Below are 17,293 nucleotides of genomic sequence, written 5' to 3' on the forward strand. Positions count from 1 at the left end.
GGACAGGTCCAAGCGCGTGGAGTTGACCTGAAGTCTCAATTCCCGAAGGATCTGTTCAAATTCAGCCATCTAATTCTGTAACATATACTGAAAAAGACTTTTTGACAAATTAGCTGCCCTAGTAAATTTAACATACTGAATGGAAGTAACACACAATCCCGGAAACTTTTGTTTACACCCCAGCTGAGTTATTTGTCATAATACATCTAGTTGATTCTGGACAAGATCTATGAGTTGATTAACCAGCATGAGACCTCTCTGTATCTTGACATTAGCTGAGGCCTGTTTATCTATGACTGTAGTCACTGAGGCTGACAAAGTGTTAATGGTGTCAGTCATCTGGACCTGTCCAGACAGAGCCAATGCTGTCTGAATCAAGGCCAAACCCAGTTCCTAGTTAGTGGTAAAAAAGCAGGAGAATACTTGAGCATTATACATCACCGTCATTGGGAGTGGAAATGTCGACATTATCCCCCAACGCTGCTCTCTCTTTATTATTGACGCCCTGGACATCACCAAGACGAGGGACATCAGTATTCCCTTGGTCAGTCTGGATTTTTCGGGTGAGTCTTTCTGGTATCCAAAATGGGTTGTCTTCATTCTGTGGGAAAACACAGATAGCTCCCCTGGATCTTATCAAAATAGGATCCGGGCCATACCATTTATTATCAAGGACATTTTTCCATTTAACCATCTCATTGGGCCTATCTGGCTCTGAACAATGACGTTCAGCCGCAGTATGGCCATGAGCATCAATATTTAAAAAATTGAGTGTAAAGAGTGCCATAGACACAGACACTCTTGGTGCTCGGGGTAAAGTCTCCTCAAAAGTTCCCCTCTTCTGTTTTATAAGATAGGCTTTGAGGGTGCGATGCGCACGCTCAACAATACCCTGTCCTTGAGGGTTGTATGGAAGTCCAGTCAGGTGGGTCACGTCCATCTGACGGCAGAACTGCTGGAATTTTTGAGACGTATAAGCTGGTCCATTATCAGTCTTAAGGAGTTTGGGTTTCCCCCAAGCACTCCATGCCTCAAGACAATGTTGAATCACATGTGAGGCTTTTTCTCCGGTTAACGGAGAAGCAAACATGATGCCAGAACATGTGTCAATGGACACATGGAGATATTGAAGTTTTCCAAAGGAAGAAACATGTGTAACATCCATTTGCCAGACTTGTAGAGGTCGAATACCGCGTGGGTTAATTCCCACATGAGGAACTGGCAAGAACTCACAGCAGCTTTGACATTGAGTAACAATGTCACGGGCTTCTTTTCTTGTCAAGGAGAAACGACTGCGTAATGTTTCAGCCGTCACATGAAAATTGTTATGAAAATTTCTTGCAGCCTCTACCGGGGATGATAGGGCAGCAGCCACCACTTTAGTGGCCTTATCTGCCAAATCATTTCCCAGAGCCATGGGGCCAGGTAGGCCTGAATGGGCTCTAACATGAGTAATATAAACAGGAAATCTTCTAGATAACAAAACTAATTGTATCTGCTGAAAAATATTGGCAACTCTACTGGAAGGCTTAATCACTCCAGCCACTTCTAAAAGATTTACTGCATTAACCACATAACAGGAATCTGACACAATATTAAGGGGTTCTAAAAAGGTTTTTAAAACTTCTAAAACCACTAAACATTCTACCACTTGAGGTGAATTTTCATTATATTGTTTGGATACCACTTTACCATTAGCCACATAGGCACCTATGCCAGTTTTTGATCCATCAGTATATACCACAATCCCATTTTTAAGTGGGTTTCTTACTGTTATTTGTGGAAACACAACAGATTGATTTTGGGCAAACTGTAAAATTGGATGTTTTGGATAATGGTTATCTATTTGTCCTGAAAAGGAGGTAACTAAAACTGCCCAATCATTAGATGTGGCTGCCAAGGTTTGAACCTGTGCAGTGGTATAAGGTACAATTAAAAGATATGGACTTCACCCAAAGTGGGTGATTGCTGCTTTTAGGCCTCTAAGGGCAAGCTGTGCAATTGCATCAGGATACCAATCTATTATTTTAGCTGGGGATACGTTTGGATGGATCCACAACAATGGCCCATTCTGCCACAAAACTGCGGTTGGCAATTGTGCTGTCTTAAAGACACACAAACTGAAAGGTTGCGAATCCTCAATACGTTGTAATTGTGCATTCTGTAAGGCTTTTTCCACCTTTTGTAAGGCCTGGTTAGTAGCTAGAGTAAGAGTCCTAGGGGAGGAGATATGAGGATCTCCTTCTAAAATACCAAACAAAGGCCTTAACTCAGCGGAAGGAATCTTTAAAAAAGGTCTGAGCCAATTAATATCTCCCAACAGCTTTTGAAAATCATTTAAGGTATGGAGGTGATCTCTTCTTATCTCTACCTTTTGGGGCACAATCTTATCTGGGGACACCACAGAGCCCAAGAATTGTCCTGTATCAGAAATTTGGACTTTTTCTGTGGCTATCTGTAAACCCCACTGACTTAAAGTTTTAAGTAGAAAAGGATATGCCTTTTGTAGCATGGTAAGGTCTTTATGGCACAGGAGGATGTCATCCATGTAAAGGAGCAAAATTAAAGAGGGGAATTGTTCCCTCACTGGCAAAAGAGCTTCTTGTACATAAAGTTGACACATAGTAGGACTATTGGACATTCCCTGTGGTAAGACCTTCCATTGATACCTCTTATCAGGTTCCATGTGATTAATAGAGGGGATGGTAAAGGCAAATCTGGGCCTATCTCTTGGACACAAAGGTATAGAAAAGAAACAATCTTTAATATCTATAATAATTAAATTCCAGCCACGTGGTAAGGCGGAAAGTACAGGGAGACCCCTCTGTACTGGGCCAAATAAGTTCATTTGCTCATTAATGGCTCTGAGGTCATGGAGCAGTCTCCACTTTCCTGACTTTTTCTTAATTACAAAAATTGGAGTATTCCAAGGTGAGGTAGAGGGTTCAATATGGCCTAGTTTTAATTGTTCCTCTACCAGTTGAATCACAGCTTCCAGTTTTTCAGAGGATAGGGGCCATTGAGGAACCCACACTGGGTCCCCTGTTTTCCATGGTATGGGTCGTGCTGCCCCAATGGCCACTAAGGAAAACCCAGACCCTGTCTGTCTTGGTTTCCATTAGGTGAGATGGGCTCTATCCTTCCCTGTTCTTGATGTCCTAACCCTTTTCCTTCTTTATAACCCATCTTTGCCATGATATTTTTTGCTTTAGCTGAATACCCTCCCGATGGGGCGTTTTCATTGGACAAAATAAGGCCCAAATGCTGCATAATATCCCTTCCCCAGAGGTTAACCGGGAGTGGGAGCACATAAGGTATGAATTTCCCTTGCTGCCCTTCAGAGGATTCCCACGTCAAGGCAATGGAGCTTATAGTGGGACATGATTGATAACCTAGGCCCTGTAATGAATGAGATGACTCTGTGGTGGGCCATGCTTTGGGCCACCAATGTGTAGAAATTATACTTTTATCTGCTCCGGTATCAAGGATGCCTTCAAACTCTTTTCCGTTGATCTTAAGGCGGAGCTTAGGTCTATCATTCAAAGATACAACCAAATAGGCAGAATCATTTCCTGAGGAGCCCATTTTCTTTATCTCAGGTCCTGCAAATTTCTCCCTGGTATTATCAGGGAGGAGCAGCAGCTGAGCTATCCTATCTCCTTTACTAATAGAAAAAACGCCTTTAGGGCTTGAGCACAGGACCTGTATTTCAGGGGAATGTTGACAATCCATAACTCCAGGGTGGACTACTAAGCCCTGTAAGGTGAGTGAACCCCGGTCGAGAATAAGGCCCATGGTTCCCGGGGGCAAGGATGGTATAGGCTCCACTGGCACCGGCTGAATACTCATTTGAGGCATTAATAGGAAGTCGGAGGCGGCACGCAGGTCCACCCTTGTGGGTCTTCCTGGGTCGCCTCTCTGACTGCTTCCTGGGTCCTGACAAACTGGTTCCCATATCTTTGAGGGCCCTGGGACCGAGGGCCCGATGACCCGTTTTTTGGCACATAAGCTGATTGACTATCAGGTGGGGGAAGGATTCTGCCCTTTATATCCCTCACAGAGCGACACTGGTCGGCTCTATGATAACCCTTGCCACACTTAGAGCAAAGAGTGAGAGTCCCTCCCTGTTTATCTGGAGCTCTGCAATCTTTCTTAAAATGCCCAGGCTTTCCGCAGTTAAAACATGTCCTCTGATTATTTCTGCCCATGGAGCGGTTTTGGGATTGAAGGATGGCAGCCGCTAAACCTGCATTGCTGAGAGGTCCCCCAAGCTCTCGACAAACCCTGAGCCAGTCTTGTAAGCCTTTGTTCTTTCTTGGGGCTATGGCCGCTCGGCACTCCTTTGTGGCTTGCTCATAGATGAGCTGTTCTATCAGAGGCGCGGCTTGCTCTGACTCTCCAAAAATACGCTCTGCTGCCTCTGTCATTCTGGCCACAAAATCTGAGAAGGACTCCTGAGGTCCCTGGATTATCTTTGTTAACTGCCCAGTGGCTTCACCTGCTCGGGAGAGCGCCTTCCAGGCCCTAATAGCCGTGGAGGAAATTTGGGCATAAGCTCCCCAATGGTAGTTTGTCTGATCAGCAGAATAAGCTCCCTGACCCGTTAACAAGTCAAAAGTCCAATCTCTCTGCTCTGGAGTCAAAGCAGCTGCGTTTGTTCGGGCCTGCGCTTGTGCAGCTTCGTGCCAAAGAGCTCTCCATTCCATATATTTGCCCATACTAGGGAGAGCGGCTTTTACAATCGTTTGCCAGTCAGCAGGAGTTAGTGCCATGCCGGCGAGCCTGTCTAACTGCACCAAGGTAAAATTAGCATTGGTTCCGTATTTACGGACCGACTCGGCGAGTTCTTTAATCTGCACGTATTCTACCGGAGCGTGGACACGCCCACCCTCGGCTCCTTCAAAGACTGGAAATGCCTGTTGTATTTTCCTTTGTTCCTCTCTGGGAATGAATGAGTCTGCGCACTGCCTCTCTGCGCACTGTCTCTCTGCGCACTGCCTCTCTGCGCACTGCCTCTCTGCGCATTGCTGACGCACTATGCAGGGCGGGGGCTCCGCATAGGGCGGACCTTGAAACCGACTGCCCGGAGGTTGAACAGTACGCTGGCTTTCGCCAGCCGCTTTTGGCTTTTTTCTTGACCAATTAGCTGGCTGGTAATGGGCTGCTTCTTCCTCCCAGTCTGTTTCCTCAGAGGAGAATTCTTCATCTGCTTCAGAGCTACTAAGAGCTGGCTTCCTGAGCTCATCTAGTGACGAGTATCTCCTAGAGACCTCCGCTAATCGATCTTTTTTCTTTTCTTTTTTCTTTTCCTTCCTTCTAATCTCTCCCCAGGTATTCTTACCTGACCTAAACTTTTCCTCGGGTTCAAGACCCTTGGAAAGGCCTGTATACTTATTTTGTGTACCATATTTTCTCTTTGCTCCTACTCTCTCTCCCCGCTTTACTTCTGATAGATTGCCCTGAATTTCATCCAGAATTTTCAGCCCTATCTTAATCACCTGATAACATGTGAAAAGGAACAAAAGGGCTCCTAACACTAGAAAAAATTCAAGGCCAAACATACCTTGTAAAGCCATTTTCCACTTTACTTCTGATAGACTGTCTTGAATTTCCTTAGAAAGTTCAAGACCAGACTTACCTTGTAAAGCTGTACTCACTGGTACTCTGTTCCCCCAGCTGAAAAGTTCTGAATTCATGCAGTTGAATCCTTCTCAACAGTCTGCTTTACGGGAACCTTTATTACCGCGACCCGCAGTTCTGGTTCTGGAATGAGGGATCTTCCTTGCGCCGGTCCCGAGTTTTCTTGTATTTTTTCGTCCCGGATTTCAGCACCAATTCTTATTAGCGTTCTCACGCGCCCGGCCAGGAAAGAACACAACAAACCAAAATCTTCTGCGGCAAAACTTTATTGCTTACATCTTCAGGAGCCAGGAGCGCAAACCCCCAGCCCCAAAAGCGAAAGCCACCCCAATAACGAAACCGAAACCCCTTCCCTATTTAGGAGAGTTATATTTCGCCTAGGACGCATCACTCCCTGATTGGCTGCAGCCCATGGCCGAGCTGACGTTCACGGGAAAGGCAGAGTACAAGTAGTCGTAAAATACCCTTGGCACATGCGCAGATTATTTGTTTACCACTTAGAACACAGGATGTCAGCGCCATCTTGTGACGGCGAATGTGGGGGCGGCTCCCAACAAAAGTGTGGAGCAGAGACTGAAGGAAAGGCCACCCAGAGACTGCCCCACTTGGGGATCCATCCTATATACAGTCACCAAACCTGGGTGCTATTGTGGATGCTGGGAAGTGCTTGCTGACAGGAGCCTTATATGGCTGTCTCCTGAGAGGCTCTGCCAGAGCCTGACGAATACAGAGGATGATGCTAGAAGCCAACCATTGGACTGAGCACTGGGTGCCAGATGGAGGAGTTGGAGAAGGGACTGAAGGAGTTGCAAACCATGCAAACCATGGGGGTTTGTAGCCCCATGGAGGGTGCAACAGTGTCAACTGGTCAGCTGCCCCTCTCCCGCAGCCCCAGCTCCCGGGGTCTGTACCACCAACCAAAGAATACACATGGAGGGACCCATGGTTCTGGCCAAATATGTGGCAGAGGATGGCCTTGATGGTCATCAGTGGGAGGAGTGGCCCTTGAGCCTGAGGGTGTTCGATGCCCCAGTGTAGGGGAATGCCAGGGAAGGAAGACAGGAGTGGGTGGGGGAGCACCCTCATAGAAGCAGGGGGAGGGAGGATGGGATAGGGGGTTTCTGAAGGGGAGATCTGGAAAGGGAGAAAACATTTGAAATGTAAATAAAGAAAATATCCAATAAAAATAAATAAAAAATAAATTTTTATTTACTTTATAAATAAAAATAAATTTTTATTTACTCACTTTACATCCTGATTGCTGTTCCCTTTCTTAGTCACCCCTCCTCTTCTCCTCTGAGAGAGCAGAGGCCTCCCCAGGTATCGCCCCAATCCTGGCATATCAGATCTCTATATCCTCCCCCACTGAGATCAGTTAAGGCAGACCAGCTAGAAGAACATATCCCACGTATAGGCAACAGCTTTTGGGATAGACCCTGCTCCAGTTGTTGAGGGGACCTGCATGAAGAGCCAGCTGCACATCTGCTACATCCATTCAAGGGGCCCAGGTCTAGTCCATGTTTGTTTGTGGCTCAGTCTCTGAGAGATCCCCAGTGTCCAAGTTAGTTGACTCTGTTGGTCTTCCTGTGAAGTCCCTGTCCCCTTCAGGGCCCTCAGTCCTGGGGAAGGACTTTTAACAGGGAAAACCACAGGAAGACCTTCGATATCTACGCCAGCAAGCAAAAGCTGTTCTGTTCTGCTAAGTGGTTAGGCAACTCAAAACAATCTTTGGTTATATGCGTAAGCAAGTTACAGAAGCAAAAAAGCAGTTAGCCATATCATAACAAGTAGATGGTCATGGTTGTGCATTTGGGGTGGGCGTCACTGGATCAGGGTTATTGGGAACTTGTCTTCCAGGGACTGGAGTCACAGACAAACAGCTGGTGGGGACCAAGATGATGTCTAGCATAAAATGGAGCGTCTTTAGCCAGAATAGTATGCCCTTGTTTTCAAGCAAGCACCAGGAACCAAAGTCGATTTTTTTTTCTTTATACTGTACCCACTATACAATACTGTGCTGTGAGCAAATGAAGACAGGCTACTGTAGGGTAGGCATATACGTGGGATAGCATCAATTTGTTAGTTGGAACTGCATTCAGCTTTCATGAATGTGTTCAGGTTCATGTAAATATAGAATGTGGACTGTGTATTTAAGAAGAGGATTTCTTTTGCAGGAACTGCGCTGTTGTATACAAATAATGATTGCATCAGGTGAAGGTTAATTTCATGGTACCTTGACTAGACATGGATGTTCAGTAAGGTGGTTAATCATTTCTGAGTATGTGGCAGGGACATTTCTGAAAGATAGTAGCATTAAAATAGGTGGGTTTGGGGCTGGAGAGATGGATCAATGGTTAGGAACACTAGCTGTTCTTCCAAAGGACACAGGTTCAATTCCCAGAACCCACATGGCAGCTGACAACCGCTTGCAACTCGTGTTCCAGAGGATCCGACTCCCTTACACATGCAGGCAAAGCACCAATGTATATTGAAAAAAAAGAATTACTTTCTACAAATGTAGGCATTAATCCTGGGTGAGGAAGGGCTCAGAGAGGCAGACACAGAAAGCAGGGGGCCCAGACACTCATGGGGCAAGAGTGCAAAACTGGGAATAGCCATAAAAGCCTAAGAAAAGTACCCACACAAACCAGGAGTGTGATGGTTTTGCACCTGAGCCTGGCAGATGGACCTAACTGTCAGTTACTACGTTAGAGCCCAAGGACGCTGAAGTTCCAAGAGTGTGCATTACAACCACAGCTCTATGCCCCCTCCTGGTTGGTTAGTTCTCAGAAGGCCTTGAACATATGAAGATAGAACTCTGCCGGTTCTGACGGTAGTTCTTCCTACAGTTGCTTCCCACTCTCTTGGCACTCTTGGGAGACACCCCTAACTAAAACAATTATTCTGGGTTTGGGGCGTGGGTGTGGGGGAACCTCTGATTCGGGACAATCTTCTACACTATAGAATGCAAAACCAAATGTGGCCAGCAGAGGGCCCTAATATGCAAAGAAGTATTAGGCCAGTAGGTCTCAACCTGTGGGTCCCGACCCTTTTGGGGGTGTCTTATACCAGATATCCTGCACATCAGATATTTACATTACGGTTCATAGCAGTAGCAAAGTTATAGTTTTGAAGTAGCAATGAAAATAGTTTTATGGTTGGGGGTCACCACAGCATGAGGGTCACAGCAGTGGGAAGGTTGAGAACCACTGCCTTAGACATTTGCTCTGTAGCAGCATAAACCAAAGGAAAAACAAGAGTGAACGTATTCAGTGGAGCCTGCCTGCCTGCCTCTGTGCCAGTGACTGGCACTCAGCATCTTTCAAGGAGCCAGAAAGAACCTGGTGTGCATCATTCCTGCTCTCTACAAGGATTTGTACTGTATTGTGATTTTTAAGATGTTTTCTGTTTTTGTTACTTTTCTTCAAACAGTCATCTGGCTTTGTTAGTATGTTTTCCCATTATTGGACAGTATTTTTTTCTTTGCCTTAGTTTTAGCTTTTTTTTTTTTCTTGTTCTACACTTCTTATTACCTTGGTTTTATTTTATTGGTTTATTAAAAATGACTTTCATAGCCTGGCATGGTACTGTATGCCTTTGAACCTAGCACTAGAGATGCAGAGACATGTCAATCTCTATGAGTTAGAGGTTAGCCTGGTCTATATGGAAAGCTCCAGACCAGGCAAGGTTGTGTAGTGAAACCTTGTTTCAACAAACAAACTAAGAAGCACTTGTGATGGATTCTAGGCTGTTAAACTGACTACATCTGGAATCAACTAAACCCAAATGGCCAAGCACACCAGTGAAGGATTTTTTGTTTTCTCGATTAAGTCGTGTGAAGCAGGAAGACCCACTTTTATCTGTGTCCGTGAGCAGGAAAGAGACTCCTTTAATTCAGATCTCTTGAGGTGAGGTGAGATCTGTGGTCTGGGGCACATCTTCTGCAGCAGTCTACACAAAGGACACTGAAGAAGGAGGCTCGCTCTTTGCTTGCTTGCTTTGTCTCTCTGTTTCTTTCTGTCTCTGTCTCTGTCTCTTTGTCTGTCTCTCTCCACATACATATCTCACTGGCAAGCCCACCCCTTCACTGACGTTAGAGCCTACTTCTTCAGGATTCCAGCAGCTACAGAAGACCAGCAAAGACATCCATAATCATGTGCTGAACAACTACTGGATTCTTGAAACCTTCGTTGGTAGACAGCCATTGTTAAACAAGCTGAAACACAGCCTGTAAGCTATTCTAATAACCTCATATCTCTCTATATTTATGTAAAATATACATTTATTCTATAAGTTCTGTTCCTTTATGAAACTATGACTAATACAGAACTCATGTTTCTCATATTTATCTAATTTTGTTTTTGAACTTTTTCACAACTGGAAATCCATCTGCCTTTAGTTAGGGTTTCCATTGCTGTAAAGAGGCACCATTGCCAAGGCAACTCTTACAAAGGACAACATTTACTTGGGGCTGGCTTATTGGTTCTGAGGTTCAGTCCACTATCATCAAGGTGGGAAGCATGGCAGCATCCAGGCCGGCACGGCACTGGAGGAGCTGAGAGTCCTGCATCTTCACCCAAAGGAAGCCAGGAGCAGACTGTCTCCAGGCAGCTAGGCAGCTAGGAGGAGGGTCGGAAAGCCCAAGCATCCTAATAGTGCCACTCCCTGGGCTGAGCATTCAAAGCACCACAGTATTCTATTTTCCTTTTTATTGTTTCTTTTTTTTTTCCATTTTTTATTAGGTATTTAGCTCATTTACATTTCCAATGCTATACCAAAAGTCCCCCATACCCACCCACCCCCACTCCCCTGCCCACCCACTCCCCCTCTTTTTATTGTTTCTAATCATTTACCTCCACCCCATACCACACTTTTCCACTGCAACTCTTTCTCCTCTTATCTATTTAACCTTGTTTTCCCTCTTTGTGCACACATTCTTGTGTGTGTGTGTGTGTGAGTGTGCATGTGTGTGTATGGAGGTGTGTGTGTGTGTATGGAGGTGTGTGAGTGTGTGTGTGTATATAGGGTTATGTGCATGGTTCATGTGTGTGCATGTGTGTGTATGGAGGTGTGTGTGTGTGTGTGAGTGTAAGTGTGTGTGTGTGTGTGTAAATATGGAGAAGCCAGAGAACAACACTGGCAGTGCTGCTCTATCACTTTTCACATCATTTCCTTGGAGGCAGTCAGTTCCAGAGATCATTGTCTTCTTTTACAAGGATGGGGTTATATGAATGCATATGACCATCCTGTCGCAGGATTTTCCCTGTCCAATTACATTAGTGCAGAAGAGGTCTGTCATTGGACAGGGAAAGGGACACAGCACTAAGAGTTGCAGAGACAGGGAGCTTTCAGGGTAGGAGGAGAAGGAAGATGGCTGCGGACGGGAACATGCATGGCGTTTACCAGCCACATGCAGTTGTGGTATCGTAAGGTTAGATTTATTGGGATAAAGCTTTATCATTATCAATTAACTCTGAAATTATTGTATTTACATCTTATAAATTATGATATTATTGATACATAAATCTGTTTGGTTAATTAAGCTTTAAGAGTCCCGATTTTACCTGGTTACTGGGTATTGTGATATGTAACCGTGAGGTTGGCGGTTCCATTTAGTTACTGGGGTGTGGGATCATCGATGACATGGGTTTATGGCTGAGGAAGAACTAGTGGCTCCTGGGACAAGCAAGCCAGATGCTGCAGGTGCTAGCTGGCGAGAGTTGCTGGTGGCAGCAGGAGCGTGGGAGCGTGGTCCGGCCCGGCGGAGAGCTGGCAGGTTTGGGGCTGGCCTGGGCTACATGACACTTTGTTCCAAACGCAATAACAAAGAAGAACTGATAGGCTGAGTTAAGCAAGGGTCTACTTTCGGTAGATGCTATGTTTTGGGTATAAAATGCACCCCACCCCACCTTATGTGCTTTAACTCAGTTCTCAGCAGGCAGCAATGTTTTGGGTGGTTGTGGCACCATTAGGAGACAGGACATGGATAACTGGGTTCCATAATAGGACATTGGAAATGGGTGAGCCTTGAGGGTTACAGCCTTGGGGTACATTTCTAGCCTGAGCAATCTATGCTTTTTAGTCAGATGACATGTGAGCAAGTGGCCTCATGGGCCTGCCTCCTGACAGAAAACCTTATCTTCCCAGCTATGATAGCCTCTAAACAGGGAGCACAAGGAAAAGTGGCTAAAGAAACAGTAAATCACGTATCAGTAGCTGGCACCCAGTCTTTGGAAGGCAGAGGAGCCGAAAACAGGTTTTTCTGCCTGTGTGAGCTGGTGCTCAGGCCTTTATGTCTAGATTGAAGTCGACACCATGAACATTCAAGTTGTTAGGCCTTCAGACTATGTCTTTGTCCTTCATAGTCTCTAGCTGTTAGATAGTAGATCATGATCCTTCACAGTAGCCACAATTGTGTGGGCTACTATTTTATAAATAACTCCCCTTCTCTCTCTCTCTCTCTCTCTCTCTCTCTCTCTCTCTCTCTCTCTCTCTCTCTCTCTCTCTTTCTCTCTTTCTTCCATCCTTTTGACTTATTACTGCCTTAATTAGGGTTTCTATTGTGGTAAAGAGACACTGTGACCAAGGCAACTCTTACAAAGGACAATTAATTGAGGCTGCTTACAGTTCAGAGGTTCAGTCCATTATCACCATGGTGGGAAGCAAGGAGCTGAGAGTTCTACATCTTGATCCACAGGCAGCAGGAAGAGAGAGTGAACCACTGGGCCTGGCTTAAGCTTCTGAAACCTCAACATCTACCCCCTGAGATACACTTCCTCCAACAAGGCCACAATAATAATGCCACTCTCTGTGAGTCTGTGGGGGCCATTTTCATTTAAACCACCACAATTACTCTTCCTTCCTTCCCTCCCTCCCTCCCTTCCTCCTCTCATGAATCCTAATATACATAATTTATAAATATACAAGGTGAGTTTTGTATACACAAAGAGGCATTGACCTTAAAGAACAAGGGTATCAGGTAACTATGAATACTTTATGGTTAAGCAAGTTGTTCATAGCCTATAAGTTAGTAATAAAGAAACAAATTGTCCCTTTCAGAACCCTCTCTCTCTCTTTTTTTTTCTGAAGCTACTGTAGTCCAAATTTCCTGACTCCACTGAATCACAGCACTCAGGGATTTACTGTGGCTTGTGGTTGTTCAGAGCTTCCTGGCAGATACCTCACCTTTCCTCTAGTTACCTTTCGCTTGGTCCTGAGAGTCTATTTCCAGGTTGATCATTGATTAACTTAGGAAAGAGTTATTGGTTTTTTTGTTCAACTAAAAACAGATGACAGTTGAGGTTCACTGAATTCAGAGACACCTCTGATCCCTACAGAAAATGACAGAGAACTTTTAGACTTTCTTAAGTGTTTTTTTTTTCTTTTCATTCACTATCACTTACTTCAGTACCTAGAAGTCAGCAACCATTTGGGAAATAGAAAATGCTTTTTGGTATGTCAAGTCCCATTATTCTTCAGTTCTTTCTGCAGGAGCTATATGGTCCTCAGCTCTAAGCATAGCAGGAAACTAAGGCTTTGATTCCTTTTCAAATTCCTTTCTTGTGGATGCATGTGAGTTTCGTCTAGACTCCTTTGGGTCCTAGACAATTATCTGGAGTGAGTGCATCACAGTGATCTCAACTTCCTCAATATTGAGCAGCTTGTTACATACACAAAAATTGAAGACTACGTTAAACTCAGACCTTAGAATCATTTCTCAGCTGTTTTGTTTTGTTTTGTTTTGTTTTCGTATGGAAGTTTGAATAAAAATGACCTCCATATGGGCACAGAGCAGGTATAGCCTTATTGGAGGAGTTGTGGCCTTGATGGAGGAGGTGTGGCCTTGATGGAGGAGGTGTGGCCTTGATGGTGGAAGTAACTCCCTGGCTGTGGGCTTTGAGGTTTCAAAAGCCCAAGCCAGACCCAGTATCACTCTCTTCTTTCTGCCTGTGGAACCAGATGTCCAACTCTCAGCTACTTCTCCAGCACCATGTCTACCTGCATGACACCATGCTTTCTGCCTTGATGGTAATGGGCTAAGTAAATCTCTGAGCTGCAAGTTGGCCTCAACTAAATGTTTTCTTTTGTATGAGTTGCATGGTCACTTTGTCTCTTCACAGCAATAGAAACCCTAAGACAGTTGATTATTTTAGAAATAGTCTCACTACATAGGCCTAGATAGCTTAGAACTCACCATGGAGACCATCCCGGCCTTGGACTCATAGAAGCCAGCTTACCTCTGTCTCCCAAACACTGGGATTAAAAGTGTTCACCACCATGCCTCGCCTCATTTCTCAGCTCTTGCTCATCATGACAAAGCAACTGAAATCTTGAAACTACCTTGCCCCCACGACCAACACAGACACATATACCACAGTGAGGTTTATCTTGCACCACACCCTACCCCACTGCCAACATACACCACAGTTATGTTTACCTCTGCAACCCCACCCCACCCCCCTGCCAACACCAACACATGCAACACAGTTAGACTTTTCACTTTATTTATCATGACTTACAAATGAAGAGTTTTACCAGAAGTGATGGTTCATGTTTTTAATTTCAGCACTAGAAAGACAGTGGTGGTTGGATTTCTGTGAGTTCAAATCAGCCTGGTCTATCAGTGAGTTCCAGGGAAGCCAGAAGTACATAATGATGACCAGTTTCACCCCCTATACCTACCCCCCTGAGTCCAGCAAAACAAATAAAAAGAAAATTGTCAGGTGTCTTAGTCAGGGTTTCTATTCCTGCACAAACATCATGACCAAGAAGCAAGTTAGGGAGGAAAGGGTTTATTCAGCTTACACTTCCATACTGCTGTTCATCACCAAGGAAGTCAGGACTGGAACTCAAGCAGGTCAGAAAGCAGGAGCCAATGCAGAGGCCATGGAGGGATGTTCTTTACTGGCTTGCCTCCCCTGGCTTGCTCAGCCTGCTCTCTTATAGATCCCAAGACTACCAGCCCAGAGATGGTCCCACCCACAAGGGGCCTTTCCCCCTTGATCACTAATTGAGAAAATGCCTTACAGCTGGATCTCATGGAGGCATTTCCTCAACTGAAGCTCCTTTCTCTGTGATAACTCCAGCTGTGTCAAGTTGACACAAAACTAGCCAGTACAGTCAGGTCTAGTGGAAATTCCCCAAACTCTTATTTCTCCTAATTCCAAAGGCAGTCCACATATCCAGAAATGGGCTCAACCTAGACCATAGAGGACTTCTGGAGGTTAGATAAAAGCCAGCGTTTCCCCAGGGACTGTGAAGCTAGTTCCTCTCTACCAAACGGTCATTTTCCTTATCTCTGGCAGAAGGGACATATGGTGACCTTTGGTGCCTATTAGAATGTCAAACCTCATGCTGGTCTCTAGGCTCCCTCAGTATCTCAAATACTTGTTACTCATCTTAAACTCCATGTCATTTCTCACCTCCTCCCTTTCTCTAAACTCCCTCCAGCTCAGACGCTTCCTTGCCCCCAGCTACCCATCCTTCATATAACCCTGCTTTCTCTCTCTTTCTCTTCCTCTCCTATTGTGTTCTCTATCTCATGTTACTCTCCCCTTTCTCACAGATAGCCCTGGCTATATTCAGTCCTCCTCTTTCTCTCTCTGCTCTGGACTCTTCTGTTACCTTCCTCATATCTACAATAAAACCTTCCCCTTGGTGCTGGTTTGAATAGGAATGGCACCCATAGACTCATGTGTTTGAACGCATGGCCCATAGGGAGTGCCACTATTAGGAGGTCTGGCCTTAAATGTGTCACCGTGTGAGTGGGCTTTGAGGTACCATGTGATCAAGCTACACCCAGTGTGGCACACAGTGTCCTTCTGCTGCCCACAGATTAAGACGTAGAACTCCCAGCTCTCCAGCATCATGTCTACACATTGCCACACATCCATGTTTCTTGCCAAGATGATAAAGGAATAAACCTCTGCCAGCCCCAAATAAATGTCTTCCTTTATAAGAATTGCTGTGGTCATGCTATCTCTTTACAGTGATAAAACCGTAACTAAGACACCCTTAACTGTACCATGGAACACTCAATTCTCAGTTTATATGCAAATGGCGGGCTTTGAAAACTTCTGTTCACACAGTTGTGCCTCTCTCTCTTCCAGACTCTGTGAAGAACAAAACCTATGATATCATCTAATATTTCTGATATTGCAGAACATAACTTGCTAGCTAGAAGTTTTTATTTTTTTCCCTTGTGAGAGCTAATTCAAGATGCTAATTAAAAAATGATAGGGAATTATTGTTTGGGACTCAGGTTTTCTGTTCTGGGCTCCAGCGAAAGAAGACTAAAATCTTCCATTCCGAAGAGTCAACCCACCAAGGAGAAACTCCTCAGCTTATCCTACATATGCTTTGAAAGATCAGAATTATAGAGGTTACGCATCTTAAACTCCATGTCATTTCTCACCTCCTCACCACTGCTAGGTGTCAAACCCAGGAAAAGCAGCTGAGGTGCCCATTAACCATCCTAATGGATGGAGGCCTTCAGGACCTCCCTGTATCCCTCAGTCCCCACCTGTTATAGTACACAGCTGGCATACCCCACCCTAAGCTACCCTAAGCTTCTCCAGCCTAGGCTCTGGGCCGCCTTCTTCCGTCTGTGCTTCCCTATGCAATCCAGCCATTTTTGTTACCTGGTCTTTTTTGTCTACTCTCTTAGTCAATATCTTGGTCCAGGCTGCCCTTTTGTTTGGCAGCTCCTCTTCCCTCTCCCCTCAGAAGGCACAGCTCAGTCTGGTCATGCTTAGTCTGGACTCTCCCAGATGATCCTCTGACTATGATCTGCCATGCATCTACAATAAACCCCTCCTCCACCACACCTAGGAGCAGTTATGTCCTTCCCTTTGTAATTTCTTTTTTTTTTTTTTTCATTCAACCCCAGAGACCCAGCAGGCCAGCTTCTCTTAACGCAGAAGTGACCTCTGCTTTCACCTGTTCTCCTAGGAGTCAACTGGAGCAATCCGATGTTAGTCAAGCTCTTTCTCCTCCACATGGTCGTGTGCCTGCCCACATCTTACAAGGAAAGGGACTCAGGAGGATTCCCTTTCTGCCCTGATCCAGCTTCCGCTGGCCTCTCTGTTTAGATGAACCGGATTCTGGCTAAGACAAGAGCGCTTTTGGACATGTTCCTTTCTTCTGAGAGCCTTTCTCTCTTAACCCTCATGCTTAAATCTATGTGAAAACATTTTTTTATTAAAGCCGGGCCTGCTGGCTCACACCTTTCATCCCAGCACTCAGGAGGCAGAGACAGGTGGATCTCTGTGAGTTCGAGGCCAGTCTGGTCTACAGAGGGAATTTCAGAGCAGCCAAAACTACACAGAGAAACAGAATCTCAGAAAAATAAAAAAACAAACAAACAACAAAAGCGAAAAGACATCTTTATGAGTCTTCTAGCCCCGACCTCCAATGTGTTTGTGCTCAGTCCACAGGAAGCTAAGTTTGTTTCATGAGATGAAGTTTTGACCAATTCTACAACTGAAAATACAATCAACAAAGATCTTTAAACCACATTGTCATTTTGTCCCATGACAAAAACATAATTCTTAGTGGCAACGTTGAAAATTATAAAGGTAGCCAGAGACGCAGCTAAATGGTAGAAGATTTATAGAATATGCACGAGACTCTGAGTTTGTTACACGGAACCATT

This window comes from Mus musculus, chromosome 10 (assembly GCF_000001635.26).
Source record: "Mus musculus strain C57BL/6J chromosome 10, GRCm38.p6 C57BL/6J".
Taxonomy (NCBI): Eukaryota; Metazoa; Chordata; class Mammalia; order Rodentia; family Muridae; genus Mus; species Mus musculus.